The sequence below is a fragment of the Lycorma delicatula genome, chromosome 11 (assembly GCF_047948215.1).
Source record: "Lycorma delicatula isolate Av1 chromosome 11, ASM4794821v1, whole genome shotgun sequence".
Classification (NCBI taxonomy): Eukaryota; Metazoa; Arthropoda; class Insecta; order Hemiptera; family Fulgoridae; genus Lycorma; species Lycorma delicatula.
This window is the reverse complement of record NC_134465.1, coordinates 66,287,490-66,303,710: the sequence shown is the minus strand read 5'-3', so window position 1 is coordinate 66,303,710 and position 16,221 is coordinate 66,287,490.

The following is a 16,221-nucleotide window of genomic DNA, read 5'->3' as shown; positions in this document are numbered from 1 at the left end:
GGATCTATAAAAATGGCAGAATGACCGATAGACTAACCTATTCGGTTAATGCTACGACCATGTTTTGAAAAGTATGAGAGAATATAAAAAATGAAACTACAAAGTTAAAACTAATAGTTATAAAACATATAACTTGAAGATACATTTGGGAGCTAATTTTACAATACTGATGACTGAAACAAATTTCATGTACATAAAAAACAATAATTTTATTTTTCTCTTATCTTGTTTGAATTTTCAGTAACACAAATGTGTCTGCCAGCTCACATTGAATTTAGCTATGTAATATAAAGCAGTGCATTATTTCATAATTTAATATGATTCCAATTTCATAGCTCTCTTTCTAATGATTCACTGTTATTTTATTTTAATTCAGTCCATTGATCAAGGTTATTGTTAATGAAATTACTTTCTTCTGTCAGCTTTACATAGTTAGTTTTTGTATGAAACAAATTCATGAATTCATCAAGCTATGATTGCAGATGAATGCCTGCTGTAAACTTACATAGAAATTGATTTCAGAATTGTTCCATCAATTCAACGTGTCATTCATTGAAAATGCTTACTTGGATAGTTTAAGGTAAATAGAATGTGTGTTAGAAAATGTACTTGAAGACAGTTCATTTTGAGAAAGAGTATGGGTTCAAGAGAGGCCATTCTGGCGATCAGGCTAACTTTAGAAGACAGGCTTAAACAAAAAAAGCCATCTGCATTATATTTATAGAGATTGAGAAGGCATTTGATAATACAGAATTGAACAAAATGTTTAATATTTTTAAGAAAATTGGATTGAAATATAGGGAAATAAAACATATATAAACTAAGCAAAAATCAGGTAGCATGTTATAAGAATAGAAGATGAGGCTCCTGATTCAAAAAGGGCTCAGATGAGTCCTGATTCAAAAAGGAGTGAGTGAACAAGCACTTCTGGTAGAATGACCGATAAAGTTACATTGGTTAACATTGTAAGCATGTTTTGAAAAGTATTCATGCCAAAGAAATGGACAAAATTTGTAAAGTTCTGGGGGACTAAACAACTCTGGAAATTAGAAGACACAATTCAGGAATTAAAGATGAAAATTGAGGAGGAAAAAATGATGTTAAAATTCACAATTTTTTTTGGGCAAAAACCAAGGTGAGTAACAAGCCTGAATGGCATGGATTTATTACTGCTAGGGGAGAAATTCAGGCTAAGGATAAATAAGAGTAAAATAAATATAATGAAATATGACAGAAAGAAGGATAATAAATTAAACATTAAAACAGAATATAATAAACAAACTCATAGAATCTTACTACTTATGAAGCAAAATTAAAAAGAAGTCCAAAATGAAGTAGAAATCAAAAGCAGACTGGAACAAGAAAAGGCAGCTTTTATGAAAAAAATAAAACCTGCGAGTCAAATATATATCTATGAATTAGAGAGAGAAACTTGAAATTATTATTGTAGAAAGTAGTAGTTGTGAATATGGACATAGGAAAAGCAGAAAGGAAAAGAATATTAAGATATCTAAGTTTAGTTTGGAGACAGTGACAGATAGCGGTGATAGAAAACAAGATTGGGAAATATAAAAGAGATAGTTGATCATGTAAAATTAGAAAATATGTTGAGGTTACAAAATTAGAAAAGTTAGAATAGAATTGAGAATTTCATCAAATCAACTGACTGGTGACTTAAAAAAAACAAACAATTTCTGTATTTGTTTTCAGATTTTTTAGGGAATCATGCTAATGAAATGGATAAAATTTTCAAGTTTTTAACTCTGGAGAATACATGAATAAAGTTTTATTCAACCAGAAGTAAACTCCAATGTAAATACATGCAAATATAATAAAAACAGTTTGTGATGTATTTATAACATTCATTGATGAAAACGTAGGCGTTAATTTTCTGTATGATTTTAGAGCGGCGATGCATTAAGATTTGGGGAGGCCTTTTACATCATCAAATATTAAAATTTCTGATTATGCAGTCTTATTTTGTAGACTTGAAAATTTCAGCTAATATGATTATTGATAAACTTAATCAGTTAAATGTGCTGGGTACTATGAGTACCTAGTTATTATACAAAAGATGTCAGTAAAGTGGGTGCCAAATATTTAATGTAAATAAGAAATGAAAATAATGAGCAAAATCACACTTTTTTTTATAAGTAAAGTGTCTGATATCATTTAAAAGTTAAAAAATTTCAAAAACTATTTTTTCTTATGGTTACTGGTAAAAGGAGGTTTTTAGGAAAAATATTCATAGCAAAAGAAGCTGTGGAAAGACATTCTCTTTTTACAGAAAAATGCATTTGCCACATAAGGTTGACAAAAGAGTGTTTTGAAAAATCTGCAGTTAAACATTGACATTCACCACACTAGTGTATCTCATTATGACACTTTCAGTTACTAATTAAAATTATGCTGGTTTATTAATATTGTGGTTATTGAGCCACGTTTAGAAGTATTAATAACAGTTAATAGTACCTATAACACAAAGTATTTCATTAAAAAGATATGGGGGTACATTTGGATTTCTAGCACCGGCCCAAAGTGCTTGAGTCCAAAGACTAGAATCTTGATTACCAAATCTGCGGCAACAAGTAATCACATTCTGGTAATCTTTTTGACATAAATGGTATTGTAATATTTGCTGGTACCTGAAACCAAGAAAAATAAGTACATTATTAGTAAGGGACATTTTAAACACTTTACAAAACTTATCACAGTCACGAAAAAATATATTCTTAATTATTCTGTAAAGTAGTTAATAAATCTACTATAAGATTGTATCCGTAATATTCTGAACTGGGGCCATGAATTTTAACCACTTTTAGTATGTGATGCAGTACTAGGTAGGTACTAGTATGTGTTGTGATCAGTGTGCCACGATTGCATGGAGGTAAATGTAAAAATGAGAGCATTGTAACTCATTTGTTATCATTGTACATGTTTTGTCAGGAATTTTCAAGATGGATGTAAAAGATGAATAATACATTTGTACAAAATTTTATTCAATCTCAGAAATGTTTAACTCAGTTCAGGCAGTTAATAATTATTTGGAAGCTATCTTATAGATTAGTTCACACAGTTAAGAAACACATACATCTGAAGTGTGATCAAACTCTTCATGTACAGTAAAACATCAGCAGTTTGCAGGTATCAATGTCAGGCTATTTATGAATGTCATTATCACCAATTCCACTTTCAATTCAATGTACAAAGTGATGCAAACTGATGCAAATCCCATAATAATATACACTTCTTGAACTGTATTGCTTTTCTGAAAATGGTTTTGCATTACTACCCTCCAAAATATTTTATATACCACCTCATATGCTTATTGTAGACAATTTATATATTCCTTGAGAATTAATTATATAGAGTATAAAGCTAATTTTTTGTTAACTCCGCTACAAACAATATATATTAAAACTGTTTTGGTTGACTTTAAAATTAAAAAGTAACACACCACTACACTTAAAAATGATGCCTTTAAGATGTGGTCTATCAATTACTGGCAATGATTAGGTGAAGATACAAGATTCACTATGAGAATGTACTAGCATTTAAGATTATTAAGAGGAAAAACCTGGAGTATGCACATAAAGTGAGACATCCAGAGGAATGCTGGTTTCTGCACCTCATATTTCACGGAAAGTTGAAACCCAAGACCAGAATTTCATGACTGAAGAATCTGAAGCATTGGATCAACCATATCTTCACTCCCATCAGCTGTAGACAAGGTTGAAATTGCTCAAATGATTGCCAACATTCAATAATGGACATTGCACATAAAGAAAAATATGTTTATTAAATAAAACCTATTAAAAAGAAGTAGTTCTATAAAATATTAAAAGAGAGGAACCACTAAAACAAAAAGTGACCCATATATATATAAAACCTAAGCATTTATCAAATGGGGGAAAAACAAATTAAATAAAAAACTATAACACATACAAATATACATTATTATAAGATATATATATATATACATGCATATATAAAAGTATATTAAGTATAACAATATTCTTCTACAAGTTTACAACATAACACATCATCACATTACAACAAATTAAAATATCTTATACAATAACAATAAAATCATTAAATAAAACCTGTTCTAATCACAGTTGGAGAGAATTTCAAATAAATATTTAGGAAGTAAAATATTTGCACTGTTCATGGAGGTTTCTTAATTCTTAATAGATAATAGTTAAGTATGTTTCTTGTTGAATTTGATTAACTATTTTAATTAGTTTGTATTTGGGCTGTACAACAATTTAGCTGTGGAGTAATTTGTCGGTTGTGTAAACTGTATACATTAAGTAATTGCCAGACAACCAATTATTGTTAAGCACTTCTTTATTTACTTTAAATTTATACTGAATTAATCATTACTTTATGTTACATAAAATTTAATACTAATTATTTAATACACAAAATAATTTAATAACTTAACGAAACAATACATTGTTGATAATAAATTTAAGGAAATTAAGGACACAGCTAACAAATTTCTAAAACAAAGAATTAATAAAAAAATTCAGATCAATTTTTAATCATACTAATTATATATAAAAAATTGAGTATATACAGGTATTTTAAAGTGCAACAGATATGATGAAAAAATACATAAATACAAAAGTTAAACTCTGTTCCAATTTCAAATTTGTAAGCAAAAACGTATCTACCATTTGGTATACATTGATATAGTAAGATTAAATTAAATAATAGATGATGATTTTCCAGCCATGCACTGGATTTAAAACCAGCTCAGATGAAACAAATGTTATCAAGTAACTATTATAGAAAGGAAAAGAATAACTACAAAACAATTCTGGACAGATTATTCAAGCTACAACTGTTCAATTCAACATTGACTTCCATTACTAGTAACACAATACTACTCATTATTAGTTAACATAATTTTTTAAAGTTATAATAGTGATAAAATACAATAATTCAATTTCCACTTATAAATATAATTTTAAAAATCTTTAGTTCTTCCATTTATGAAAAAGTGTTTCATTGAGCAGCTAGTTAGTTAACTGCATAAACAGAATAACCATATCTCATTAAATAAAGTGAATCTTTTTTACGTTAAAATATATATTGGCACAATATGAAACTTAAAATGAAAAATATCTAGCATTTAATTAGAAGTTAATTACTACTTAAAATTATTAAAATAGAATAATAATTAACTAAGACTGAAGCCAATTTTTACCATAACTGAATTTATAGCCTGAATCACTAATATCTGAAGGATAATGACTTCAGCAAATAAATGTATTTGTTATGCAATAATATCAGGTTATTACATTACATTTCAAGATTCATACATTTTTTCTAACGATAAATAAATCGAAGAGGTTCATTTTGGACAAACATAAAGAAGACATAACAAAAGTTTTAAACACTGAACACCACACTAAAATAAAATTAAAAATTTAATACATACGAGTTCTGTAAACTTTTTATAACATCTCTATTCTGGCAGTTTCTTGTGTATATTTTTCAATAAGTGCTTGTTCATGATCAGCTGTCTTCAATTCACTTTGTAATACACTATTTAAGTATGATCTAACATCACTAATTTTCACTGATTTCCAGCTGCATACTGCATCTACAACTTCAAGTGGTGATAGTAACCGTTCTTTTTCTATAAAAACCAAAAATAATCAAGCTTTAATGAAAAAACAATATGAAATTCTGTTTTGTATTTAATTTAAAATAAGGATCTATAAAAATGGCAGAATGACCGATAGACTAACCTATTCGGTTAATGCTACGACCATGTTTTGAAAAGTATGAGAGAATATAAAAAATTAAACTACAAAGTTAAAACTAATAGTTATAAAACATATAACTTGAAGATACATTTGGGAGCTAATTTTACAATACTGATGACTGAAACAAATTTCATGTACATAAAAAACAATAATTTTATTTTTCTCTTATCTTGTTTGAATTTTCAGTAACACAAATGTGTCTGCCAGCTCACATTGAATTTAGCTATGTAATATAAAGCAGTGCATTATTTCATAATTTAATATGATTCCAATTTCATAGCTCTCTTTCTAATGATTCACTGTTATTTTATTTTAATTCAGTCCATTGATCAAGGTTATTGTTAATGAAATTACTTTCTTCTGTCAGCTTTACATAGTTAGTTTTTGTATGAAACAAATTCATGAATTCATCAAGCTATGATTGCAGATGAATGCCTGCTGTAAACTTACATAGAAATTGATTTCAGAATTGTTCCATCAATTCAACGTGTCATTCATTGAAAATGCTTACTTGGATAGTTTAAGGTAAATAGAATGTGTGTTAGAAAATGTACTTGAAGACAGTTCATTTTGAGAAAGAGTATGGGTTCAAGAGAGGCCATTCTGGCGATCAGGCTAACTTTAGAAGACAGGCTTAAACAAAAAAAGCCATCTGCATTATATTTATAGAGATTGAGAAGGCATTTGATAATACAGAATTGAACAAAATGTTTAATATTTTTAAGAAAATTGGATTGAAATATAGGGAAATAAAACATATATAAACTAAGCAAAAATCAGGTAGCATGTTATAAGAATAGAAGATGAGGCTCCTGATTCAAAAAGGGCTCAGATGAGTCCTGATTCAAAAAGGAGTGAGTGAACAAGCACTTCTGGTAGAATGACCGATAAAGTTACATTGGTTAACATTGTAAGCATGTTTTGAAAAGTATTCATGCCAAAGAAATGGACAAAATTTGTAAAGTTCTGGGGGACTAAACAACTCTGGAAATTAGAAGACACAATTCAGGAATTAAAGATGAAAATTGAGGAGGAAAAAATGATGTTAAAATTCACAATTTTTTTTGGGCAAAAACCAAGGTGAGTAACAAGCCTGAATGGCATGGATTTATTACTGCTAGGGGAGAAATTCAGGCTAAGGATAAATAAGAGTAAAATAAATATAATGAAATATGACAGAAAGAAGGATAATAAATTAAACATTAAAACAGAATATAATAAACAAACTCATAGAATCTTACTACTTATGAAGCAAAATTAAAAAGAAGTCCAAAATGAAGTAGAAATCAAAAGCAGACTGGAACAAGAAAAGGCAGCTTTTATGAAAAAAATAAAACCTGCGAGTCAAATATATATCTATGAATTAGAGAGAGAAACTTGAAATTATTATTGTAGAAAGTAGTAGTTGTGAATATGGACATAGGAAAAGCAGAAAGGAAAAGAATATTAAGATATCTAAGTTTAGTTTGGAGACAGTGACAGATAGCGGTGATAGAAAACAAGATTGGGAAATATAAAAGAGATAGTTGATCATGTAAAATTAGAAAATATGTTGAGGTTACAAAATTAGAAAAGTTAGAATAGAATTGAGAATTTCATCAAATCAACTGACTGGTGACTTAAAAAAAACAAACAATTTCTGTATTTGTTTTCAGATTTTTTAGGGAATCATGCTAATGAAATGGATAAAATTTTCAAGTTTTTAACTCTGGAGAATACATGAATAAAGTTTTATTCAACCAGAAGTAAACTCCAATGTAAATACATGCAAATATAATAAAAACAGTTTGTGATGTATTTATAACATTCATTGATGAAAACGTAGGCGTTAATTTTCTGTATGATTTTAGAGCGGCGATGCATTAAGATTTGGGGAGGCCTTTTACATCATCAAATATTAAAATTTCTGATTATGCAGTCTTATTTTGTAGACTTGAAAATTTCAGCTAATATGATTATTGATAAACTTAATCAGTTAAATGTGCTGGGTACTATGAGTACCTAGTTATTATACAAAAGATGTCAGTAAAGTGGGTGCCAAATATTTAATGTAAATAAGAAATGAAAATAATGAGCAAAATCACACTTTTTTTTATAAGTAAAGTGTCTGATATCATTTAAAAGTTAAAAAATTTCAAAAACTATTTTTTCTTATGGTTACTGGTAAAAGGAGGTTTTTAGGAAAAATATTCATAGCAAAAGAAGCTGTGGAAAGACATTCTCTTTTTACAGAAAAATGCATTTGCCACATAAGGTTGACAAAAGAGTGTTTTGAAAAATCTGCAGTTAAACATTGACATTCACCACACTAGTGTATCTCATTATGACACTTTCAGTTACTAATTAAAATTATGCTGGTTTATTAATATTGTGGTTATTGAGCCACGTTTAGAAGTATTAATAACAGTTAATAGTACCTATAACACAAAGTATTTCATTAAAAAGATATGGGGGTACATTTGGATTTCTAGCACCGGCCCAAAGTGCTTGAGTCCAAAGACTAGAATCTTGATTACCAAATCTGCGGCAACAAGTAATCACATTCTGGTAATCTTTTTGACATAAATGGTATTGTAATATTTGCTGGTACCTGAAACCAAGAAAAATAAGTACATTATTAGTAAGGGACATTTTAAACACTTTACAAAACTTATCACAGTCACGAAAAAATATATTCTTAATTATTCTGTAAAGTAGTTAATAAATCTACTATAAGATTGTATCCGTAATATTCTGAACTGGGGCCATGAATTTTAACCACTTTTAGTATGTGATGCAGTACTAGGTAGGTACTAGTATCTGATATGGTACTAGTATGTGTTGTGATCAGTGTGCCATGATTGCATGGAGGTAAATGTAAAAATGAGAGCATTGTAACTCATTTGTTATCATTGTACATGTATTGTCAGGAATTTTCAAGATGGATGTAAAAGATGAATAATACATTTGTACAAAATTTTATTCAATCTCAGAAATGTTTAACTCAGTTCAGGCAGTTAATAATTATTTGGAAGCTATCTTATAGATTAGTTCACACAGTTAAGAAACACATACATCTGAAGTGTGATCAAACTCTTCATGTACAGTAAAACATCAGCAGTTTTCAGGTATCAATGTCAGGCTATTTAAGAATGTCATTATCACCAATTCCACTTTCAATTCAATGTACAAAGTGATGCAAACTGATGCAAATCCCATAATAATATACACTTCTTGAAATGTATTGCTTTTCTGAAAATGGTTTTGCATTACTACCCTCCAAAATATTTTATATACCACCTCATATGCTTATTGTAGACAATTTATATATTCCTTGAGAATTAATTATATAGAGTATAAAGCTAATTTTTTGTTAACTCCGCTACAAACAATATATATTAAAACTGTTTTGGTTGACTTTAAAATTAAAAAGTAACACACCACTACACCTAAAAATGATGCCTTTAAGATGTGGTCTATCAATTACTGGCAATGATTAGGTGAAGATACAAGATTCACTATGAGAATGTACTAGCATTTAAGATTATTAAGAGGAAAAACCTGGAGTATGCACATAAAGTGAGACATCCAGAGGAATGCTGGTTTCTGCACCTCATATTTCACGGAAAGTTGAAATCCAAGACCAGAATTTCATGACTGAAGAATCTGAAGCATTGGATCAACCATATCTTCACTCCCATCAGCTGTAGACAAGGTTGAAATTGCTCAAATGATTGCCAACATTCAATAATGGACATTGCACATAAAGAAAAATATGTTTATTAAATAAAACCTATTAAAAAGAAGTAGTTCTATAAAATATTAAAAGAAAGGAACCACTAAAACAAAAAGTGACCCATATATATATATAAAACCTAAGCATTTATCAAATGGGGGAAAAACAAATTAAATAAAAAAATATAACACATACAAATGTACATTATTATAAGATATATATATATATACATGCATATATAAAAGTATATTAAGTATAACAATATTCTTCTACAAGTTTACAACATAACACATCATCACATTACAACAAATTAAAATATCTTATACAATAACAATAAAATCATTAAATAAAACCTGTTCTATTCACAGTTGGAGAGAATTTCAAATAAATATTTAGGAAGTAAAATATTTGCACTGTTCATGGAGGTTTCTTAATTCTTAATAGATAATAGTTAAGTATGTTTCTTGTTGAATTTGATTAACTATTTTAATTAGTTTGTATTTGGGCTGTACAACAATTTAGCTGTGGAGTAATTTGTCGGTTGTGTAAACTGTATACATTAAGTAATTGCCAGACAACCAATTATTGTTAAGCACTTCTTTATTTACTTTAAATTTATACTGAATTAATCATTACTTTATGTTACATAAAATTTAATACTAATTATTTAATACACAAAATAATTTAATAACTTAACGAAACAATACATTGTTGATAATAAATTTAAGGAAATTAAGGACACAGCTAACAAATTTCTAAAACAAAGAATTAATAAAAAAATTCAGATCAATTTTTAATCATACTAATTATATATAAAAAATTGAGTATATACAGGTATTTTAAAGTGCAACAGATATGATAAAAAAATACATAAATACAAAAGTTAAACTCTGTTCCAATTTCAAATTTGTAAGCAAAAACGTTTCTACCATTTGGTATACATTGATATAGTAAGATTTAAATTAAATAATAGATGATGATTTTCCAGCCATGCACTGGATTTAAAACCAGCTCAGATGAAACAAATGTTATCAAGTAACTATTATAGAAAGGAAAAGAATAACTACAAAACAATTCTGGACAGATTATTCAAGCTACAACTGTTCAATTCAACATTGACTTCCATTACTAGTAACACAATACTACTCATTATTAGTTAACATATTTTTTTAAAGTTATAATAGTGATAAAATACAATAATTCAATTTCCACTTATAAATATAATTTTAAAAATCTTTAGTTCTTCCATTTATGAAAAAGTGTTTCATTGAGCAGCTAGTTAGTTAACTGCATAAACAGAATAACCATATCTCATTAAATAAAGTGAATCTTTTTTACGTTAAAATATATATTGGCACAATATGAAACTTAAAATGAAAAATATCTAGCATTTAATTAGAAGTTAATTACTACTTAAAATTATTAAAATAGAATAATAATTAACTAAGACTGAAGCCAATTTTTACCATAACTGAATTTATAGCCTGAATCACTAATATCTGAAGGATAATGACTTCAGCAAATAAATGTATTTGTTATGCAATAATATCAGGTTATTACATTACATTTCAAGATTCATACATTTTTTCTAACGATAAATAAATCGAAGAGGTTCATTTTGGACAAACATAAAGAAGACATAACAAAAGTTTTAAACACTGAACACCACACCAAAATAAAATTAAAAATTAAATACATACGAGTTCTGTAAACTTTTTATAACATCTCTATTCTGGCAGTTTCTTGTGTATATTTTTCAATAAGTGCTTGTTCATGATCAGCTGTCTTCAATTCACTTTGTAATACACTATTTAAATATGATCTAACATCACTAATTTTCACTGATTTCCAGCTGCATACTGCATCTACAACTTCAAGTGGTGATAGTAACCGTTCTTTTTCTATAAAAACCAAAAATAATCAAGCTTTAATGAAAAAACAATATGAAATTCTGTTTTGTATTTAATTTAAAATAAGGATCTATAAAAATGGCAGAATGACCGATAGACAAACCTATTCGGTTAATGCTACGACCATGTTTTGAAAAGTATGAGAGAATATAAAAAATGAAACTACAAAGTTAAAACTAATAGTTATAAAACATATAACTTGAAGATACATTTGGGAGCTAATTTTACAATACTGATGACTGAAACAAATTTCATGTACATAAAAAACAATAATTTTATTTTTCTCTTATCTTGTTTGAATTTTCAGTAACACAAATGTGTCTGCCAGCTCACATTGAATTTAGCTATGTAATATAAAGCAGTGCATTATTTCATAATTTAATGATTCCAATTTCATAGCTCTCTTTCTAATGATTCACTGTTATTTTATTTTAATTCAGTCCATTGATCAAGGTTATTGTTAATGAAATTACTTTCTTCTGTCAGCTTTACATAGTTAGTTTTTGTATGAAACAAATTCATGAATTCATCAAGCTATGATTGCAGATGAATGCCTGCTGTAAACTTACATAGAAATTGATTTCAGAATTGTTCCATCAATTCAACGTGTCATTCATTGAAAATGCTTACTTGGATAGTTTAAGGTAAATAGAATGTGTGTTAGAAAATGTACTTGAAGACAGTTCATTTTGAGAAAGAGTATGGGTTCAAGAGAGGCCATTCTGGCGATCAGGCTAACTTTAGAAGACAGGCTTAAACAAAAAAAGCCATCTGCATTATATTTATAGAGATTGAGAAGGCATTTGATAATACAGAATTGAACAAAATGTTTAATATTTTTAAGAAAATTGGATTGAAATATAGGGAAATAAAACATATATAAACTAAGCAAAAATCAGGTAGCATGTTATAAGAATAGAAGATGAGGCTCCTGATTCAAAAAGGGCTCAGATGAGTCCTGATTCAAAAAGGAGTGAGTGAACAAGCACTTCTGGTAGAATGACCGATAAAGTTACATTGGTTAACATTGTAAGCATGTTTTGAAAAGTATTCATGCCAAAGAAATGGACAAAATTTGTAAAGTTCTGGGGGACTAAACAACTCTGGAAATTAGAAGACACAATTCAGGAATTAAAGATGAAAATTGAGGAGGAAAAAATGATGTTAAAATTCACAATTTTTTTTGGGCAATACCAAGGTGAGTAACAAGCCTGAATGGCATGGATTTATTACTGCTAGGGGAGAAATTCAGGCTAAGGATAAATAAGAGTAAAATAAATATAATGAAATATGACAGAAAGAAGGATAATAAATTAAACATTAAAACAGAATATAATAAACAAACTCATAGAATCTTACTACTTATGAAGCAAAATTAAAAAGAAGTCCAAAATGAAGTAGAAATCAAAAGCAGACTGGAACAAGAAAAGGCAGCTTTTATGAAAAAAATAAAACCTGCGAGTCAAATATATATCTATGAATTAGAGAGAGAAACTTGAAATTATTATTGTAGAAAGTAGTAGTTGTGAATATGGACATAGGAAAAGCAGAAAGGAAAAGAATATTAAGATATCTAAGTTTAGTTTGGAGACAGTGACAGATAGCGGTGATAGAAAACAAGATTGGGAAATATAAAAGAGATAGTTGATCATGTAAAATTAGAAAATATGTTGAGGTTACAAAATTAGAAAAGTTAGAATAGAATTGAGAATTTCATCAAATCAACTGACTGGTGACTTAAAAAAAACAAACAATTTCTGTATTTGTTTTCAGATTTTTTAGGGAATCATGCTAATGAAATGGATAAAATTTTCAAGTTTTTAACTCTGGAGAATACATGAATAAAGTTTTATTCAACCAGAAGTAAACTCCAATGTAAATACATGCAAATATAATAAAAACAGTTTGTGATGTATTTATAACATTCATTGATGAAAACGTAGGCGTTAATTTTCTGTATGATTTTAGAGCGGCGATGCATTAAGATTTGGGGAGGCCTTTTACATCATCAAATATTAAAATTTCTGATTATGCAGTCTTATTTTGTAGACTTGAAAATTTCAGCTAATATGATTATTGATAAACTTAATCAGTTAAATGTGCTGGGTACTATGAGTACCTAGTTATTATACAAAAGATGTCAGTAAAGTGGGTGCCAAATATTTAATGTAAATAAGAAATGAAAATAATGAGCAAAATCACACTTTTTTTTATAAGTAAAGTGTCTGATATCATTTAAAAGTTAAAAAATTTCAAAAACTATTTTTTCTTATGGTTACTGGTAAAAGGAGGTTTTTAGGAAAAATATTCATAGCAAAAGAAGCTGTGGAAAGACATTCTCTTTTTACAGAAAAATGCATTTGCCACATAAGGTTGACAAAAGAGTGTTTTGAAAAATCTGCAGTTAAACATTGACATTCACCACACTAGTGTATCTCATTATGACACTTTCAGTTACTAATTAAAATTATGCTGGTTTATTAATATTGTGGTTATTGAGCCACGTTTAGAAGTATTAATAACAGTTAATAGTACCTATAACACAAAGTATTTCATTAAAAAGATATGGGGGTACATTTGGATTTCTAGCACCGGCCCAAAGTGCTTGAGTCCAAAGACTAGAATCTTGATTACCAAATCTGCGGCAACAAGTAATCACATTCTGGTAATCTTTTTGACATAAATGGTATTGTAATATTTGCTGGTACCTGAAACCAAGAAAAATAAGTACATTATTAGTAAGGGACATTTTAAACACTTTACAAAACTTATCACAGTCACGAAAAAATATATTCTTAATTATTCTGTAAAGTAGTTAATAAATCTACTATAAGATTGTATCCGTAATATTCTGAACTGGGGCCATGAATTTTAACCACTTTTAGTATGTGATGCAGTACTAGGTAGGTACTAGTATGTGTTGTGATCAGTGTGCCACGATTGCATGGAGGTAAATGTAAAAATGAGAGCATTGTAACTCATTTGTTATCATTGTACATGTTTTGTCAGGAATTTTCAAGATGGATGTAAAAGATGAATAATACATTTGTACAAAATTTTATTCAATCTCAGAAATGTTTAACTCAGTTCAGGCAGTTAATAATTATTTGGAAGCTATCTTATAGATTAGTTCACACAGTTAAGAAACACATACATCTGAAGTGTGATCAAACTCTTCATGTACAGTAAAACATCAGCAGTTTGCAGGTATCAATGTCAGGCTATTTATGAATGTCATTATCACCAATTCCACTTTCAATTCAATGTACAAAGTGATGCAAACTGATGCAAATCCCATAATAATATACACTTCTTGAACTGTATTGCTTTTCTGAAAATGGTTTTGCATTACTACCCTCCAAAATATTTTATATACCACCTCATATGCTTATTGTAGACAATTTATATATTCCTTGAGAATTAATTATATAGAGTATAAAGCTAATTTTTTGTTAACTCCGCTACAAACAATATATATTAAAACTGTTTTGGTTGACTTTAAAATTAAAAAGTAACACACCACTACACTTAAAAATGATGCCTTTAAGATGTGGTCTATCAATTACTGGCAATGATTAGGTGAAGATACAAGATTCACTATGAGAATGTACTAGCATTTAAGATTATTAAGAGGAAAAACCTGGAGTATGCACATAAAGTGAGACATCCAGAGGAATGCTGGTTTCTGCACCTCATATTTCACGGAAAGTTGAAACCCAAGACCAGAATTTCATGACTGAAGAATCTGAAGCATTGGATCAACCATATCTTCACTCCCATCAGCTGTAGACAAGGTTGAAATTGCTCAAATGATTGCCAACATTCAATAATGGACATTGCACATAAAGAAAAATATGTTTATTAAATAAAACCTATTAAAAAGAAGTAGTTCTATAAAATATTAAAAGAGAGGAACCACTAAAACAAAAAGTGACCCATATATATATAAAACCTAAGCATTTATCAAATGGGGGAAAAACAAATTAAATAAAAAACTATAACACATACAAATATACATTATTATAAGATATATATATATATACATGCATATATAAAAGTATATTAAGTATAACAATATTCTTCTACAAGTTTACAACATAACACATCATCACATTACAACAAATTAAAATATCTTATACAATAACAATAAAATCATTAAATAAAACCTGTTCTAATCACAGTTGGAGAGAATTTCAAATAAATATTTAGGAAGTAAAATATTTGCACTGTTCATGGAGGTTTCTTAATTCTTAATAGATAATAGTTAAGTATGTTTCTTGTTGAATTTGATTAACTATTTTAATTAGTTTGTATTTGGGCTGTACAACAATTTAGCTGTGGAGTAATTTGTCGGTTGTGTAAACTGTATACATTAAGTAATTGCCAGACAACCAATTATTGTTAAGCACTTCTTTATTTACTTTAAATTTATACTGAATTAATCATTACTTTATGTTACATAAAATTTAATACTAATTATTTAATACACAAAATAATTTAATAACTTAACGAAACAATACATTGTTGATAATAAATTTAAGGAAATTAAGGACACAGCTAACAAATTTCTAAAACAAAGAATTAATAAAAAAATTCAGATCAATTTTTAATCATACTAATTATATATAAAAAATTGAGTATATACAGGTATTTTAAAGTGCAACAGATATGATGAAAAAATACATAAATACAAAAGTTAAACTCTGTTCCAATTTCAAATTTGTAAGCAAAAACGTATCTACCATTTGGTATACATTGATATAGTAAGATTAAATTAAATAATAGATGATGATTTTCCAGCCATGCACTGGATTTA